The sequence below is a fragment of the Rutidosis leptorrhynchoides genome, chromosome 4, assembly GCF_046630445.1.
Source record: "Rutidosis leptorrhynchoides isolate AG116_Rl617_1_P2 chromosome 4, CSIRO_AGI_Rlap_v1, whole genome shotgun sequence".
Classification (NCBI taxonomy): Eukaryota; Viridiplantae; Streptophyta; class Magnoliopsida; order Asterales; family Asteraceae; genus Rutidosis; species Rutidosis leptorrhynchoides.
The window spans coordinates 625,661,124-625,682,073 of NC_092336.1; the positions used below are offsets into that span (position 1 = coordinate 625,661,124).

Genomic DNA, 20,950 nt, shown 5'->3' on the forward strand with positions numbered 1-20,950 from the left:
CATAAGTGTGAAAATGATTAAGCAAGAAGAGACCATCAATGGCTAAAATCCAAGCCAAAGTGTCATCATCATCTTGTAGGAACATGTCATAGCATAAACAAACAATTGGTACAAGTTTTCGAACTTTATCGAACAGAACTGTTTTATAATTTATGATTGCGTTAACTTGTAGGAACTTTTGCACTGCATCAGATTTTTTCTGCTCCATTTTCTAGAAAGGTGATGGCCGAAAATGATGGTTCGCACCCAGCCCGACCTTTTGTGGTTGATAAGCTTCTGGTTTCTTTGCGGTTATGGTTTCGGGCACTTGAAACATGCTAAAACCGGGGATTTCAACGTTGATTTCCAGCTGATGATTGAAGATTTTGTTGTATATTTAGAGTTTCAAATTCGGATTTCTGAGAGTCGTGTAATCACTTTCAGATCAAAGTATTTCGATGGTACTATCGAAATCTCTAATCGGATAAAACTCAGAATTATTGAACAATGAATCTGTGTCTTTTGTGTATATATATTTGAAAAACGTACCAGGAAATTAAATAACCAAAAATGGGGTTTATAACTGCCGAATGGCAGTTCAATCTATAACTGCCGAGGCAGTTTCATAACTGCTAAAAAAGGCTTAAAACCGGCTTTTATTTTGGGTCAAAATCGAATTTTAAGACATTTTTAATAAAGCGATGTTAACCCAAATAAATTGAATCTGCCCCTTGGACCCCGCCATAAATAAAACATCTTCAAATGCCATGAAAAATACAGTATTAGTTTTGTGCCAATGAAATTTGATAAATTAAATAGTAGGTGATTGTTCATAGCACGTATTCCGGCACACATGTACTTAATCACGTTGATGGTGAACGGCTTAACAGAAGACGTTCTCCGTCAACAATGACTATCGAATCCAAATAAGATTTGAGCCCGGCTTAATAGTTTTGCTCAGTTTCTAGAGAGAGAAACACCGTCTTAGAATGAGAACATGTATAGGCTATGACAAATTCTAAGTATCGCCAGAATGGATGTCCAAGTGTCCTATTTATTGGCAAAGAATAAGGCTGACCTTCATGTATATGTTTGAAGCACGAGGCTTACGTGGCATCTCGAAAGGATGACGCACACTGTCACGTCATATGGGGCTTTGAACGATGCATAAAGGGCTTACGTGCATACTACACGGATTTATAACGTGGTCACGACCTGATAGTTTTTAATAACGTTTATGGTGAACGATTTTCATTCCTTGAACGGTTTTTTATTGAAACTGTATACGTTGAACTGATGACATATCATTAGAACCCCACCATCAAAACCCATACTTAAATCACGAAATGTGTCTAATGGCATTGGTTATCTCTTTATATGTCAATGTATAAAATACGTTACAGATCTAGTTATTTAGATATTAAAAACATGGATAGCAACATCGAAACACCGATTAGCACCATTACCTCCGTCGTCATCACTTGGGCAGTGGCAAAAGAGAGGGAGGTATGGCCGTTTTGAAGAAAAGTGAGCTAAAGTATTATCTGATTTGTACTTTGTTAATTGTTAATGGCTGGAACCGGGATTTAAATTTGAAGATGTTAAAGTAATCAAATTGTAGGAAGTAGAATGAAAGGGAATAATAAGAAAATGACCAAATTACCTTTACGTGCATGGCACGTGATCAAAAATAACAAAAACATTTAACAATTATTAGGCTGAGGGACCAATCACATAACTAGTGCAAACATCGGCGATTAACCACATAAAAGAAACACATAAGTAGCTATCGTGCACCTTTGAGCAAACGCCGGGGACCAATCGTGTAATTTTGTATTTATGTAACCATAAAAACATGAATTCCCGTGTGCACGATTCGAGAAAAACTGAATTTCCAAACAATGAGGAACTGAGCGAATCCCGGACCGAACCGCGTTATTTCTGTCCGATCCTCGGTCCACATTTTGCAAGATTTTCGGTCTTCAGTTCGTACTAGAGGACCGAACCTGAAAATAACACCAAAAATAACCGAACCGCAAATATATGGTTCGGTCATCGGTCCGACTTTTTTACTACAAATTATAATCGATAAGAGAAATGAACCAAACTAGTTATAATCGAGAAGAGAACTGAACCGAACAAGTTTGATTGAGATTTGTACCATGCACCTCCTAATTCCCGACACAACATTTTTTTATAATTTATGATATAATACAATATGAAAATATAAATCATAACAAATAACCCAAGCCCGCCATACCCATCAGATAGTCGGCCCACTGGAATGGGCTCTCTCGAACTATGGTGGGAAGAAAACCCAACGGCCCATCAACAAGACCTAAAACGGACATGTGTAGTGGTGATTATTATAACAAGTTTACCTTAAATACTTATACTATTCAATCTTTGCAAATCATGTTCATCAAGTGGGTTTACCTGTATTGGCGCTAATAATCATTATCTTCGTCTTCCAATTCGCTCCATTGTTGCTTCTGGCCCATTTAGAGGATAATCAATCAATCGTCGAAATTAGGTTTTTTTAATTTATTGTTTGTGTGGTGGTTACAAAGGGTTATATAATATGGAGGGATTTTATTTTCACGCAGTGATAAAAAAAAATAATCACATCGTAAATAGGCATTGAAGATAGTGCAGACATCAAACCATCGTACTCGGTATGTAGGAAAAGTTATAATCGGTTACCATTAATGTTTTGAATGCAATCAAATTTAATCGCTCAATCTAGGTCTTCTATTAGTATAAATCCCCATCGTTGCTCTACTGATTTTAAAATCAATTGATCGAAATTAGGTCTTTTTATGTGTTTGTACTGTGGGGCCATGTGGTAATGAGGGTGGGATATGTATTATTTGCTGGGCTTGGCCGCTTGGGCTTTTGTAAATAGGTTACATTCTAAATCATTTTCTTCTGATTATTACTTGTGGGGATTAGTTTACAGTATTCTCGCGAGCCTCAAAAATAAAAAAACTATGGAACAAAAAAACACAAATAAATAAAAGGAATGATATATCCGCACATATAAATATGAAATTTAGCTTTATTTTCATTCATGTCTTATTTAAGCGTATTTCTAGAAACGTATTTCTTGTTGCTACCGGCTTGCTTATGACTTATTTGTGTATATATCGATATCTAGTTTAACTTTTAGTGCTTTAGGTAATTTGCTGGTCATAGTCGCATTTACACTTGATTCCACTTCACTCATTAGACGAATAATAAAATGATATCGGTGCTCCTAACGCACGTTTTGTCTGTACTAAATGGCATTTTTGTATTAAACCATTATTGTAGGTGTATAATAATGATTATTTGTACTATATTATCCGAAAACCCAAGTTTTTTTCCCTTCCTAAAAAGAGAAAAGAGAAGTATATAAAAATCTAGAAACACTTCATCAAATTGATTAAGACATACCAAACAAATAAACAAGCAAGGGAAGCAAAAGTCGAGCTCAAAATAAACAAAGAACCAAACTGAAGGGCCAAGCGAGCCACCCGATCAAACCTACAAGAATACAAGACAAGAGACAGTAGACAAACAAAACGGGAACAAAAGAACAAATAAAACACCCACACAGTACAACACTATTGCCAACGAAACAAAAACAAAGGGACAAACACAAAAAGAGAACCTCAAAGAAACTAAACTAGTCAAATGCGTTTACAATAAACTTCTTCAACTTGACTCCGTGCACCTTCTTAACCTTAAAATTACAAATAATTAAATGTTACTACCTCTTTTTTATTTATGATTCTCTTTAAATGACCAAGTACTACCCCAACTGAACGAGAATTTACCAACCAAACTATGACGTATAAACATTTTTAAATACATGTGCACATTTAATCTCGGACAGGGGTGAAATAGTAATCATAATGCAAATACCTAAGAGGCTAATACCCAAACATTCATTAAACATAAGCTAGATGACAATTGAGATACAAACATACACTATACTCCAAACCAATTAAGGTTCATATTGTAACAATAACAATTACAATAACGATAACCCACAGAACAAGATGATTGTTGATGGAGCTAGCCAATAAGCCCGAACGAGCCTAGCTAGCTAGAAGCGTGAGACAATAATGTGAGCGTTGTTTTATCACAACCATTAACATCACAATACACTTGCCAAGTAACCTATATCAACAAGGATAACTAGAACAGTAACCCAGAGATCGTACACAATGAGGACGAGGCCCGCCTGTTAATATATGAGGCTAGCTAGCTAGAAGCGTACGGTAACAAATTACTGATCACCATTGTTTTATCGCAACTATTAACATCACAATATGCTTGCATAGTTAATATGAATACCGTCACAATGCTAATCATGAACGCTATAATCTTCCACGAACTTTCCACAAAACGCCCAACAATCTTCAAAACCATTAACAACGAACGCGCCAACTTCTTAAAGAACAAGTATATTGATCATGCATATTTTAACCGTGGGGTTTAATATGCCTGCTCAATACGTAAAGAGGAGTTTAAGGATCTTAGAACGTGGCTCTCCGGTCCGGCTACCGTGAATAACTCTGGCCGACATGATGATGTCGGCGGGGTGGCCAAGTGGTTAAGTACACCTCCGATAACGGTCGTCGATCAAGAGGCCCCAAATAAGGTCGTAGGTACTAGCTTACAAAAGACTAACCTGTTAACCTTGAAAAGATGCTGAATGATGCTGTTTTACGTAATGTGTATCGTATGCGATGGTTACGTAATGTGTTGTGTCTGGTAAACGATGATTAGGGTTTGTATTTATAGGCAAACCCTAATTCTAGAACCGTCCCAGATCATGATAATCTCATCCATAACTGACTCCCCCGAATCACGGATATAATTATGGAAAAGATATTTACTTGACAGCTAAGCAACCGCCGTACCGGGAACAAAGGCATTCGCACGCCGCATACCGCACACAAGAACACGCATACGCACAATAGTGATTGTCCGCATACATTTGCGGTGCGCCTGCGGGTTGCGGTATCATTATGTCCCCCCAGTTTGATGTTATATGGCGCGAGGCGTATGATATCAAACTATTAAGCGAAAGAAAAAACAAGAAAACGGCTAGCATTTAATATTCCGCGTGCGCCTCGATGCCATCAAATGCCTGTCACAATCGCAGAAGCCCATTCGGCGAACATGACATAAAGTGGCAGTGTGTCAGGCGCGTGCCAACCACGCGCGTACATGTAATCATACCCAACTGGCATCCACGCGCATAAATAAAGTGCTGGCCGTCGATTGCGTAACACGTGTACAGCCACGATCACACCACTCCATCCAATCTGCCCTATAAATACCCCATTTTGCAGCTTATTTCCACTTTCCTGCTTCAAGCTTCCTCGTTACGCTGCCAATTTGAATTCCGATCAAAAATCGAACATTCCGGCCACCGTTTAAAGGTTAGTATTCATCCGATTACTCCTAGAAAATGACTAAAGCTAACGAGACGTATGTAGATAGCGTAGAGTCTGTTATAGAGCAGAAGCACATAGATTACTTAGTGAAACAGTATCCTCCCTTAGCCAAGTACAATCCGGTGCCACCCCTACCCCATCAGCGTGCTCACGAGCCACCGGAGAAGAAAGTGGCCATCTATGAACATGCGTTCAAGCATGGTAACTTTAGGGTTCCTCCCACTGATTTCTTTCTGGGCGTGCTAGATCACTTTAAGGTCGGATTAGGTCAGTTACACCCTTACGCTATAGGAAAAATAGTCTTGTTCGAGATGTGGTGCGTTGCACTCAAGAAAGTGCCCCTGGTGAAGGTGTTTTGCCATTTGTGGTGGTGTTTTGCCCACCACCACAAACCGTGGTTCACCTTCTTCGCTCGTCAAAACTTCACCAAGACCCCAAAATCGAATGCGGGGAACTGGAAAGAGACGTTCTTTTTCATCGACCAAACTGTGGTGAGTGCAAACTTCCCGCAAACGCTGATATTGTGATGACCCGGAAATTTCCGACCAAATTTAAACTTTAATCTTTATATGTTTCTGACACGATAAGCAACGGTTGTTAAGAATTTTAAACTGTGTTCATACATTCATTTAACCTCGACCAAGTTTCGACGATTCACGAACAATTGTGTGTAAATAAATATGTAATATAAATTGTCATATTATTATTATTAATATTATTATTATTACTAATAATGTTAATATTATAATTAGTATTATTATAAGTAAAAATTAATATTATCATTTAATTTATATCATTATTAATATTATTATTAACAAATATTAATATCATTTACGATTACTAATATTAATAGAATTAACATTATTAATATAATTATATATATGAATTATTAATTTAATATAATTTTTTTTTATAAAATCACAAAATAATTGAGATTCAGTTTCATGAATCAATAAAACTGTATATGATTCATTTCCTATTTTTAATTTGTTACCAGTACAATTAATTAAACTAAGGACAAAAAAATCTGTTAACTATCATAATCGAATTATATTTTCTTTTCTTCTCTAATTTTCTTTCTTGGCTTTAATTGTTACCAAACGAATTTAACCACAGAATAATAACAAAATTTTGCTTGAAGTCACTATCTGATTTAATTTCTTTCTTCTGTCTTATTGCTCTGATTGATTCCCATTGTCTCTTACTCTGTTGAAAAAGCATACCCTACGACTTTGTATTTTTCACTTTCTGTTACACATCTATATATATTATTATCTATCTCATCTCTATCTTATTTATATATACATATATATTCAAGGATATTAAAAACCACTTTCTCATATCATCTTCTTTACTACAACCACCATGAATATCACCACCATTTTCTTCGTGTAACCGACGCGTTAATTATCTTTTTCTAATTCTTTCATGCATACAACTGAACCCATTTGAGTTGTAGCGTTTGATCACCTTTACGCCACCACCCATCGAAGCTGCTTGTTCTTTTTTTGTTGGAACCACAAACCAAACCGTCACCCTCACCTCAAAAATTAACAGTTGCAATATATATATATATATATATATATATATATATATATATATATATATATATATATATATATATATATATATATATATTTTGTCGAACTCAGGCTCAAACAGACCCACTATATTTTTTTTTCTGTTTGAGCAAGTCACAAGACCCACTTGATTATTCGTGTTGTTCCTGTTTCCTGGTTCGAACAAGTTCAAATCGAAATCCTTATTGGTGTACGAAAATAAAGATGATGATGAATTAAAAACCTAACACACCCAAACCCCTTAGCCTTGTATTTATAATCTGCAAATTTCATTAACCTTTAAGGCTAAAGTGGCGTGATTTTCTCTAGTCTGGCCGACAATCTATAATCAATAAAACCCCACCATTTGTCTTCCAAATTCTTTTGTGGACACCTTTTCCTTTACTTTTGCTTCCTGATAATTATCGAATCCTATGTAAAACTCAAACCCATTAAATCTTCTATTTTGGGTCGTGAGTTATTTTAAATCTTGGGTCCTTTAAAACTCCTAATTGGACTCTTAAACATTTTGGGCTTAACATGGGCAGTATGACAAACCATCATGCTATTCGTTATTGACTACTGCATATTTTCTTTCTTTCCTTCTCGTTCCTGGGCAATTAACGAAGATGATAAGCCATCATTGTGAAACCAAGCTACTGCAGTTGCAGCTGAATTTGTTGCTGTTTCTGCCTGAAATCACAGCCCCATCGATCGAAAACCTATTTTTTTTTCTTTTCTGCAGCCTTTTATTTTTTTAACATTGACGAGTACATGGATGATGATTAAGTTGATGAGTTTATGACAATGATACGTTTTATGATAATGATCATAATGATAAGATAATTGTTAAAGATGATGATGGAAATGATTTGGGATTTTGGGTTCAATAAAGAAGAAGAGGTAGCATCAAAATAATACGGATTAAATAGATCTGGGTTAGGAGAAATAACAGAAAAACAAAGGCAGCGGTATGGTTAGGAGCTTGTGTGTGTAACCGAGAGGTCTCGGGTTCGAGTCCGGCTTTTGGCAGTTTTCTTTTTAATGGCTTTTCAAAGGTAGTTACTATTTTTATTTTTATTATTATTATTATTATTATTATTATTATTATTATTATTTTTGTTATTATTATTATTGTTAATATTGATATTGATTATTGTTATTATTACTAAGTATTATAATTATTATTAGTATTGTAATTATTATTATTATTATTATTATTACTATAATTATATGTATTATAACCATTATAAGTATTATTATTCTTATAAGTATTATTAATACACTTATTAGTATTAAATTTACCATTTAAGTATGATTATTATTATTACCATGATTAAGATTATTACTACTATTAAAATAATATGAGTTATTATTATTTTTCATTAATTTTAATGTTAGTATCATTTTAGTTATTATTATGTAATATCCTTAAGTATTATAGTATTATTATTTTATCATTGATATAAGTGTAATTATTATGAATATGATCATTATAAATATTGTTACAACAAAAATAACGCAAAAATATCATTATTATTACCGTTATCATTAATACTAGAGGTATCATTATTATTAACGTTATGAGTATCATTATTTTACAATATAATTTTATTAAAAAATAAGTAGTATCATTATCATTAACATTATGAGTATTATTGAACTTATCATCTTAGATATTATTAATACTAAATCTAATAGTATTATAGCCCATATCCTAATATTTTCATTAGATTAACTAACAAATGATATACATATAACAATATATTTAATACACGAAAGTAAACTATATTAATATCTTATTTATTAAAATAAATAAAATAATTATAATGAAACATATAAGTTATTGACAGTGAAACTTATATTACTAATAATATACATAGTTGTTCGATTACAAGTATATGTATTAATATATATGAATGATATAGGTTCGTGAATCTGAGGCCAGCCCTGCATTATCTAGTTGTTCAATGTCGTCATATATATTTTTACTACAAAATACATTAGGTGAGTTTCATTATTCCCTTTTTATATACATTTTTGGGCTGAGAATACATGCAAATGCTTTATTAACTATTTTACAATATTTATATGTGTGAGTTTCATTTGCTCCCTTTTTACATCATTACATTTTTGGGCTGAGAATACATGCAAATGCTTTATTAACTGTTTTACAATATTTATATGCGTGAGTTTCATTAATCCCTTTTCAAATGCTTTCGCAACATATATTTTTGGGCTGAGAATACATGCGCAACTTTTATAACTGTTTTACGAAATAGACACAAGTAATCGAAATTACGTTCTATGGTTGAATGATCGAAACTGAATATGCCCCTTTTTATTAAGTCTGGTAATCTAAGAATTTGGGAACAGACACCCTAATTGACGCGAACTCTAAAGATAGATCTATCGGGCCCAACAAGCCCCATCCAAAGTACCGGATGCTTTAGTACTTCGAAATTTATATCATGTCCGAAGGAGGATCCCGGAATGATGGGGATATTCTTATATGCATATTGTGAATGTCGGTTACCAGGTGTACAATCCATATGAATGATATTTTGTCTCTATGCATGCGACGTATGTTTATGAGAAATGGAAATATGAAATCTTGTGGTCTATTAAAATTATGAAATGATTATTTATGCTAAACTAATGAACTCACCAACCTTTTGGTTGACACTTGATAGCATGTTTATTCTCAGGTACGAAAGAAATCTTCCGCTGTGCATTTGATCATTTAAAAGATATTACTTGGAGTCATTCATGACATATTTTCAAAAGACATTGCATTCGAGTCGTTGAGTTCATCAAGATTATTATTAAGCCAATTATATTTGGATATATTATGAAATGGTATGCATGTCTGTCAACTGTCAATGTAAATGAAAGTTTGTCTTTTAAAAACGAATGCAAAGTTTGTAAAATGTATCATATAGAGGTCAAGTACCTCGCGATGTAATCAACTGTTGTGAATCGTTTATAATCGATATGGACCTCGTCCGGATGGATTAGGACGGGGCATTTCAGATATGGTTCGAGAAGGTGGAGAAGGATGTAAGCAAGACCCTCGCCCTGGATGAGGATGAAAGGAAACTATTAGCGGAGTGTGCAAACGCACAGCTAGTGCATCGATCATATGGGAACGTAATGCTGCGGCTAGGGAAGATATCCGCACACTGGCCATGGGAGGATGTGCGCCCAGCCATAGTCGGACCGGATGGAAAGGGTAGGAATAGTATAATCGCGTACTAAACTATTTTTGTATGTATATTATCTAACGCATGCGCGTATCTTTGCAGAAATGAGGATGAAGAAGGTGCTGACTGCGGAAGAGATTGCGGGAATCTCCTTCCGCAAGCAAGATGTGAACGTACAGCTAGAGCAGGAGAACGCTAGCGAAAACGTGGAGCAATCGCCTGTGGCATCTGGCAACAAACGCAAAGCAGCTGAGACCTCTGCGGCTCAGCAGAAAAAGAAGAAGATGACTCCCAAACAAAGGGAGGACATGCGGAACGATAACTTTGTTCCAATCGAGCCACGCTCCGCAGAACTACTTCCCCCCACTACAGGTAAGCTTTCATTCCTTGCGCCTTTACCGCACACTAAAGTTCACGTTATAACTATTTACCGACATGCAGAGCATGTGGAGGAGACGAAGCCGTCCACCACGCGGGTCAACCCAGATCTCCAAGCTACCGCCACATCGAAGGATAAGACAATACACGTGGATTCCGATTCCACACCAACTCCTCCGCAAGGTAGCTTCCGCCTTGCCAACCTCAGCCAACTCACACAGTCTTCCGCAGAAAATGTCGCAGAGCAGTCTGCGTTCCTGCAGCAAATCTTTTCGGCCGAATTCCGAGAGCAACTGGCCGCTCTACCGTTTAACCAGGCGCACAATGCCTTCATTCAAAACGGCCTTGTATTTTTCGGCATGTTTGCGGATCAGGCCCGCTGCTCTTCCAGCATATACCAGCTAGCTTTGCGCAAAGAGGTAGAGCTAGGACTACTGCAGGCGGGTGTAGATCAGGTCAAGAAGGATAGGGATGCTGCTGAGGAGGCGCGTAAGGCGGTTGAGTCGACCGAGAATGAAACCAAAACTGCGCTGATTGAGGAAAGAAAAAAGAGCCGTGAGCTGGTTGGTGCGGTTGAGCAGGCGAAGGGGGATGCAGAACGTTTGCGGTCGGAGCTTGAGAAAGTGAGGAGGGAAAGGGATGACGCGGTAACCAACCGCGAGCTGGCAGAGGCGGATCTAGCGAAGCTGCGCACCGCACTCCCTACCATTGCGCAAAAGGTGATGGACTCAGAGCCTGTGTCCGACAAGTTCAATGCCTACGTTGATGCGGTCAGGGACCATGAAATCAACAAGGCTGTGCAGGAGGTAATCCAAGCTTTGGGTCTAACACCTCCGTTCCCCGACATCGTTCAAAAGAAGCTAAAAGAGGGAACGGCTGCAGCGTTAATGGAGGCGGAAGAAGCCATCAAGTCCATCCCTATCCCCCTAATCAACGCATTCGCTGCGGACCCGAACATGTCAATCGATGGGTTTTTAAAGGAGGATTATTAGTTTGTGTTGGATTGCGCCGTAAGTCCTATGCTTAGGCAGGTATTAGTATTTTTGCAGCCCTAAGTCCCGTGTTGGGCAGGCGTTACAAACAATTACCTCTTATGTAAACTTAATTTGATGTATATACATTCCTGATATGCATGCGTAGTGTGTTTATTTGTTTATATATCGCGAATCAAAACAAAAGGTGAACCGCATGCCCATGCGCATAGTTAACCAAAACTCATGCGTATGCGGGTATTACTGCGTAAAATAAACCAATACTTTAACAATTACCCTTTAATAATTTAGACTCGAAAGCTACTGCGTTATCGCTTTGTCATGTACTAGAGGTGCACTATAGCTGTATGGTAAGCAACGCAACTAAAAACAAGCCAATGTTTTTATGCTTTGAGTTCCTCAAGCAAACCAATGCGAGAGTAATTACGCACAAGCAAATCAATGCTTGTAATTTTTTAAGTCGACTTTGCAGCCATCTAGTCTGCGTGGCGCTTGGCTAGGGGAAAACCAATTCCCGTTGCCTGCCGTTAGCGTCTAGCCTTGTAACCAAACAGGCTTCTGTCGCACGGGGGCTAGAGGACACCCCTTAAGTAGGCAGGAACCGCATACAAAAAAAATTTAGACAACAAAAGTATGCGCGAGTAAATATTTAATTGGCATTAATCACAATTACAACCGCGACACATCCAAACGGACGGAAAATACATAGAAAACATAATGTGCTACAATAAACTGGAGTGATCAGGTCCACCTAGCTACATATAACATTTTTTCAATAACGTCGCATGCCAAGTGCGTTTCACAGGTTTTCCATCTAATGTCTCGAGATGGTACGCCCCGGTATTGTTTGCCTTCGCTACCCTGTATGAACCTTCCCAACGGGGGCCCAGTTTCCCAGTATCCTCCGCATGACTTGCGTCGTTCTGACGCCAAACCAAGTCACCGCACTTGTAAGAGCGCGAACGCACACGCTGATTATAGTACTTTGCAATTTTTTGCTTGTTATTTGCTTCGTTGACAGCCGCAGAGAGTCTGCGCTCTTCCAGCAAATTAAGATTTTCCCGCAAAGCTTCAGAGTTATTTTGCTCATCAAAATTTTGTATGCGGAACGTTGGTACCCCAATTTCTGCGGGTACAACAGCTTCTGATCCATAGACCAAACTGAACGGGGTCTCACCAGTGCTTGCTTTGGGTGTTGTTCTATGCGCCCATAAAACCTTCGGTAGTTCATCCACCCAACCAACGCGACCATGACCCAACATAGATTTGATTCCAGCTACTATATCCCGGTTGGTGACTTCGCACTGGCCATTTGCCTGCGGATGCGCAACAGATGTAAAAGTTTGCTTAATATTAAGCTCCGCGCACCAGCTGCGAAAAGGGTCACCCGCGAACTGCGTACCGTTATCGCTAACAATTTCGTTTGGTATACCAAATCGACAGACGATGTCTTCCCATACAAAATTTCGCACCCTTTTTACTGAGATTGCTGCCAGCGGTCTCGCTTCAACCCACTTTGTGAAATAGTCAATTGCAACAATCAAAAATTTGATGTTTCCTGCGTGTGCAGAATGTGCGTAAGGTACTGATGTGAGTAACATGTTTAGAAAATAAATGATAAAATTACCTCGGCCTTTTGGGAATGGTCCGACTATGTCGATTGCCCATTTGCAGAATGGCCACGGTGAGGAGACTGTTATCATTGGATGCGCAGGTGCTCTGCTAATAGGTGCATGTATTTGGCATGATTCACATTGCTTAACTATGCGCGCAGTATCCGCATACATGGTGGGCCAATAATACCCTAGCCGCATTATTTTTGACACAATTGACCTGTGCCCCGAATGGAGTGCGCATGCACCCTCATGCACCTCGCGTACAACTTCCTCCGCCTCTTTCGGGCCAATGTACCTTAAGTGCGGTCCCAAATAATTCTTTCGATATAGGACGTTACCCTCAAGGGCATACAGCGGTGCCTTAACGCGGACTTTCTTTGCGGCAGCGGAATCTGCAGGAGAAGTGCCATCCCGCAGAAAAGCCACGATGGGCGTCATCCATGTTGAGCTTGATTCCTCAACTGGTGCCACTAAAGGCATCATAACAATGGATTTCGCATTGAGTTCTTCTATTAGAACTTTCTTCCCCATATGATCAAAAGCCAAGGCAGCCAGCTTGCTTAGCGCATCCGCTTTCTTATTTTGCCCCCGCATTACGTGGGAGATTTGAAAAACTTCAAACTGGTCGGCGAGGTTGTGAACAAGCGATAGATATTGTTGCATGGCTATGTCATGCGCTTCGAAATCTCCGCTGACTTGACTGCATACTAGCTTTGAATCCACATAAGCGTGCAAAATTTTAACATTTAACTTATGCGCAATGCGCATACCTGCTAACAGAGCCTCATACTCTGCTTCGTTGTTTGTAACAGCAAAATTAAACCGCAGTGCGTATGTATGCTCTTCGCCATCCGGGCCTGTTAAAATTACACCCGCACCTGCACCAGATGCGCTGCACGCACCATCGGTGTACAATTCCCATGGTGACAAAGTTGGTGCAGGTGGATCCTGATGTTCTGCTGATGCCTCGACATCCGCAGGTAATTCTGCTAGGTAATCAGCAAGTATTTGACCTTTAACCGCACTGCGCGAAGAAAAATTTATTTCATGTTCACCTAATTCAACTGCCCACTTAGCCATTCGGCCAGAAATCTCAGGCTTATATAACACCTGAAAGAAAAATGATTGCGTTAGTCAATGCGGTAACCCCGGTCATTGCCGCAAAGTAGGCACTTACCAACCTGTTTGATTGGTTGATCAGTTAGGACCACGATTGGATGTGCTTGAAAATATCGGCGCAAACGCCGCGCCGTATGGACCAGCGCATATACAAGCTTTTCTATTGGTGAGTAGTTTACTTCGCTTGATGTCAGCGTCTTGCTTACGAAGTAGACCGGCATTTGCGTCTGAGAAAAACCTCAGTCGTTAAATTTCTGCGATATAAATAAAACATGTAAATTAATGGATTACCTTTCTGCGATCCGCGATGAGAACTGAGCTGACAGCTTCCTTCGATGCCGCGAGGTACAGCGTTAGCGTTTCTCCTGATACTGGCGCAGTAAGTGTTGGTAATTCTGCAAGCACCTTTTTCATCTCCTGAAAGGCTGATTCTGCTTCCTGAGTCCATACGAAGTCTTTTTTCTTCAAACAATTTTTCAAAGTATTGAAGAATGGTAACTGTCGTTCTGCGGCTTTCGACAGAAACCGGGTGATAGCCGCAAGCTTCCCCGTTAGACTCTGCACATCTTTCTTTGTCTTCGGAGATGGCAAATTATCAATGGCTTCAATCTTTTTGGGATTGGCCTTGATACCCCGCGCTGTCACCACATGACCTAAAAACTTGCCTTCCTCTTCCCCAAAACTACATTTAAGCGGGTTAAGCTTCATGTTGATCCTGCGCAGAGATGCAAACGTTTCCAGGATGTCCGCGAGCATGTCTTCTTCGGTGTTACTTTTAATTACCAAGTCATCGACGTACGCTTCAAGATTTCTACCGATTTGGTGCTTGAATGTTGCGTCAATTACACGCTGATAGGTCGCGCCAGCATTCTTTAAACCGAAAGGCATCTTCGTGTAACAATAAATACCCTGCGGCGTATGAAAAGCGGTCTTGTCCTCATCTTCCGCAGCCATTAAGATTTGGTGATAACCCTTGTATGCGTCCAAAAAACACTTGTACCTAAATCCCGACAGTGATTCCACCTTCCAGTCTATCTCCGGGAGAGGGTAGTTGTCCTTAGGACATGCCTTATTAATGTCTTTGAAATCAACGCACATTCGCCAGTTACCGTCAGCCTTTTTTACCAACACAGGATTTGCAACCCATGTCTGATAACGCACTTCCCGCAGAATGTTTGCTTTGACAAGGTTGTCCACCTCTGCGCACAACCAATCACTGCGGTCTAGGGCCATATGCCGCTTCTTTTGCCTAACGGGTGTCAATGATGGATTAACGTTTAACTTATGTTCTGTAATATCCCGCGGAACCCCTGTCATGTCTGACTCGCCCCATGCGAAAATATCTGCGTTAGCTGACAGTATTCCATGCAACTTGCCCTTCGTTTCGGCTGACAAGCCTGCACCGATTTTAATTCGCTTATCCGGATGCAAGAGGTTTGCTATTACTGCACAGTTTGCAAGTTGCTCTCCTACGCTAGGAGCGCTCACAGACGCAACAGAGCCACACAGCTCGGTTGCTTGATGTGACGCAACTGTGGCAACGCCTCCTAGTGTGGGAAACTTAATCAAACCATGCACTACCGATGGGATAATGTTAAAACGCCGTATGAATTTTCTCCCTAGCAGTGCGTTATATCGTGAAGTTGAACGAACCACATAAAAATCGACCAATTCACGCCTGATCATCTGCGGGTTCCTGTCATCCGCAAGCTCTATCATTAACTCTATTCGGCCTAGCGGCCACGAGTTTTCTCCAGAAAACCCTGATAGCGTAATATCAGGCTGGCGTAACTACGCTTTGACTTCTGCCGGAAGGAAACGATAACAATGCTCATACATAATATTGACACCGCTGCCAGTGTCAACATGCATGCGCTTAACCTGGATTCCGCAATCGAGGATGCGACACTTGATGATAATGGGCTCATTAACAGAATCAATTGACATTACAGGAGGGAAAGTGATCGGGAGAAGCTCCCAATCCTGGTGATCGTTGTACTTCCTCCGCTGGCTGATTTTCTCTGCGTCAACCATGTTAATGGTTAAGTCGGCATTTTTCGATTTGTCAACTTTCTGCCACGCGAAAGTCTTAGACTTCGAAGCCTCTTCTGCGGCCTTTCCCTTGTCCTTTTTAGGTGGTTTTAGATGATCCAATTTGCCCACGCGAAGCGCTTCCAGAACCCGTTCCATCAAGTTTTTACACCGATTGGTGTCGTGACCATAATCGTCATGAAATTCACAATACTTTGTTTTGTCCCGCTTGCCAAATTCTGTAAGCGGAGTTGGAACCGCGAAGGTCGCGCATACTGGCTCCGTTGCCAAAATTTCCTTGGGCGTTTTGGACAAACTTTTGAGTAGCGCATAGTTCTGATTATTGATGCCGCGCTGATTATTGTTTCGATAATTGCCACTTGATTTCCCTTTATCATTCCTGATAGGACCACCGCTAGGATACCTTCCGCGAGAGTTGTTACCACGATTTTGATCGCGCGAACGATCATCATCGTCCTTCCTCTCGTTGCGTGAGCTAGCTGTTGGGATGTCATTATCTTCGCCACTCCGCATATAGTCGTGGCATTCATTAAGCGCCTCAGCATAAGTTGTTGGGACTGTATGGCGCAGACGCCTTACCAGTGTTGGATGACGTTCTGAGTTTATACCATGTATGAGTCCGGAAATCTGTTGCTCTGGTTTGAGATCTGGTATACGCAGGCACTCATTAGTATACCTTGTGAGAAATTCGCCCAAAGATTCCTTGGACTTCTGCACGATGTCATGGCATTCAATGTGAGTGCGCTTGCGTGGTCTCTGATTCTGATATTGCAACAAAAACTTTGTACGCAGATCCATAAACCCGGCAATACTACCCGCCGGCAACTTATTAAACCACTCACGAGCAATACCCTGTAGTGTCATAGGAAATATCTGACACGCAACCGGATCCACCCAGCCTTGAGTGCGCATTACGCCTTCGAAGCGTTGTAAAAAATCATCTGGATCGGTCAGGCCATTGTAAGTACCCAACGTGCTAGGTATCTTTGGTGCTGATGGAAACGGGTATGCGGATATATGCGGAGGAAACTTGTCAAAGGTAGTCGGTAACTCGAAGGGTGGTTTAACAGGATCCCCTTTCAAGTTTGCAAAGAAACGCTTCATCATGTCCTGAACAAAGTCAGGTTGTGAAAATAAGTGAACCATATCAGGAGGTGCGGCCTGCATGAATTGACTTGCAAGATTTGCCTGCCCTTGAACATTTTTCCAAGGTTGACCCTGCGTCTGCGGATATAACCAAGGCTGCTGCATTGGAAAAGAGGGATAACTTGAAGACGCAGAGTACACAGGTGGCTGTAAAGGAAGCGAAACCTGTGGCGCAGATATCTGCGAAACTTGAGGATACACACTTAAAAGCCCAACTGTATGCGCTGTGCTTTGCTGCTGCGCTGTTATCGGGGCCCAATGAGAGTTTGCATCTGGGATGACACCAAATCCCCAATTATTAAGTAATGTCTGACCGCAGCAAACCACATGCGGCCCCGTTGTTCCACTGCTAGTGCCTGCAAAGATGACCCTTGGGTCCACTGACGAAAAGTCCAGCCGCGTGGTTGTGACTGGTGAGTTTGCTCTTGGCGGTGTAACCCCGTCTGAATATATCGGCTTGTACCTCTGAAAGGGTTCGCCGGATATAGGTGGAGGGTACATCATGTATCCCGCCTGAATAGCCGCCTCCGTAGTCATAACCGGTGTCTGTTGACTACCAGACGGTGCGTTTTGAATATCTGTTTGGGTATGTTCCGATGATTCCTCGGAAGCCATGATACTGTTAAAGAAAAAAATCAAAAATTTTGTAAATAACGAGTCATACAATTCAAAACCTTAAAAGAAAAAGCAATTAAACAGTCTTGAATTAATTCGACTCTCAATGAAAGCACCACTTGATCATGCATATTTTAACCGTGGGGTTTAATATGCCTGCTCAATACGTAAAGAGGGGTTTAAGGATCTTAGAACGTGGCTCTCCGGTCCGGCTACCGTGAATAACCCTGACCGACATGATGATGTCGGCGGGGTGGCCAAGTGGTTAAGTCCACCTCCGATAACGGTCGTCGATCAAGAGGCCCCAAATAAGGTCGTAGGTACTAGCTTACAAAAGACTAACCTGTTAACCTTGAAAAGATGCTGAATGATGCTGTTTTACGTAATGTGTATCGTATGTGATGGTTACGTAATGTGTTGTGTCTGGTAAACGATGATTAGGGTTTGTATTTATAGGCAAACCCTAATTCTAGAACCGTCCCAGATCATGATAATCTCATCCATAACTGACTCCCCCGAATCACGGATATAATTATGGAAAAGATATTTACTTGACAGCTAAGCAACCGCCGTACCGGGAACAAAGGCATTCGCACGCCGCATACCGCACACAAGAACACGCATACGCACAATAGTGATTGTCCGCATACATTTGCGGTGCGCCTGCGGGTTGCGGTATCATTATATATCTTCATCTCTAATCGACTATTGTAAACCTTGTTAACATCATCAATAATAATCTGCATCTTCATCTCTAATCGACTATTGTAAACCTTGTTAACATCATCAATAATAATCTGCAACTTGGTCTTCTCTTTCGTTTTCATGGACGGGTTTATAGTGCTCATCTCAATGAACATCTTGGCAACTTCACTATCACCTAATTCGCCTTTAAGGATGTTTTGTTTTTTAAGGTACTTGACATCATCCACACTCGTAATAAGTGCACACATTAAGCCCATGTATTCAGCAAGTGGAAAGTTATCCGAGTTGACGGTTAATGATTCGTACACCACCAAATTTCTCAGTATGACCTCTGAGTCATCGTTTAAAGTAGACAAGGCAGGTAAATATCGTTCCGATGCTTTTTTATATTTAGTATGCCTTCGTGTTTCGGTAGGCTGTAGAATTCGAATCCAGCTTTTGCGTTTACGAGTTTGGAAGCCGAAGGGATGATAATTTTAGATTGGGAGAAAGTTTCTAAAATTGAGATAGTTTTCTCATATACTTCAATAATTTCTTCCTTAGGAACTTTCGACGAGAATTTTATAGGATTGATAATTCTCTCCTCCAACGTCCGTTCAGTAAATCTGTGCTCCGATGGTTTCGGTAACTGAGGTTCTTCAACGATGACTTTTTCAGGTTTTTCGACAACGTTGTTTAGTATTGAAAGATACATATAATGGAGCAGATGGTCTACAGTTGATGGAGTTTTTGAGCGTTGACATAATACAAGTGGCGAGTGTATCTTACAAAAAGTTCGAAACACAGAAGGTGAAAATGCCCCTGCCTCTGCACCATCCCCTGTGCCCCTGATGGGCATAAAGCCTCTCCGATTTCCTTCAAGACTAAGAACGGAATTTGGTTCTCTACCATCATGATATCTTGTACTAACAATCTTCTTTTAGTACCAACTTTCGGTCGATCGATCTTATGATGTTCAAGAGCTAAATCCTTTTCTAATACACGTCGAGTCTCTGACGTCACTTCAATTTCTTTTTTATGAAGAGACGGAGGCAGAAACTCATACGAGTACATGATTTCTGGATCCTCCGAATTTTGAAGATCCGTATCATCTCCAAGTAAACTAATCATTAGATCTCTATAATAATATGCTTTTTCCTTTAAAATATAAAGGTACATTTTCATATCTTCCTTCATTCCACTATCATAAGTGTGAAAATGATTAAGCAAGAAGAGACCATCAATGGCTAAAATCCAAGCCAAAGTGTCATCATCATCTTGTAGGAACATGTCATAGCATAAACGAACGATCGGTACAAGTTTTCGAACTTTATCAAACACAACCGTTTTATAATCTTTGATTTCCTTAATTTGTAGGAACTTTTGCACGGCTGCAAGTTTTTCTGCTCCATTTTCTTGTAAGGCAATGGCCGAAAGTGATGGTTCGGGCCCAGCCCGACTTTTTGTGATTGATAGGCTTCTGGTTTCTTTGCGGTTATGGTTTCGGGCACTTGAAACATGCTGACACCAGGGATTTCAACGTTGATTTCCAGCTGATGATTGAAGATTTTGCTAATTTCATGTACCCATTTTTGGCCTTCAGGGGCTGGGATCAAGGATGGGTCAATGGATGCCATTTGATGATATGATTTTAAAAATGTTATAGTGAAGTGATTGGTTCTATCTTGGATGCACAAATTATGAATCTGATGTGTTTATATACATAATATACTAGTTTTAATTGGATCTTGGAATACTTGTGTAATAAAAGATTAAAAATTCGTTCGCAACTAGGTATTAATTTATCCTCGCCCGTTTAACATGGGTTGCTTCTATATTTAATTCTTGTATACTGAAAGTTGTGTGATGAATAGTATGGTATTGTATGTAATACATAACATTATATAACATTATAGTATTGTATTGTATGTAATACATAACATTATAGTATTGTATACATTGTATATTGTATAACATGATAAAATATAAGCCAAATGGTTCGAAAAGGTAACATAAATTACACGATTTTCAGTAAAGGTTATAAGGGTTTTGCTAATGCTTGAAAAAGATTGCGTGTTTCAAATTTTGCTCGGAAAGGATTATAATTTGAATATATGTGCAATTGAGGTAATATTGTCAAATTTTTTGACGACCGTT

The 20,950-nt window shown here is 39.6% G+C and overlaps 1 pseudogene; it reads right to left on the bottom strand.

The window, feature by feature from the left end:
• Positions 1-7,567: 7,567 nt before the first annotated feature.
• On the bottom strand, positions 7,568-20,430 carry LOC139843085 (putative UPF0481 protein At3g02645; annotated as a pseudogene).
• Between the last annotated feature and the right edge of the window lie 520 nt (positions 20,431-20,950).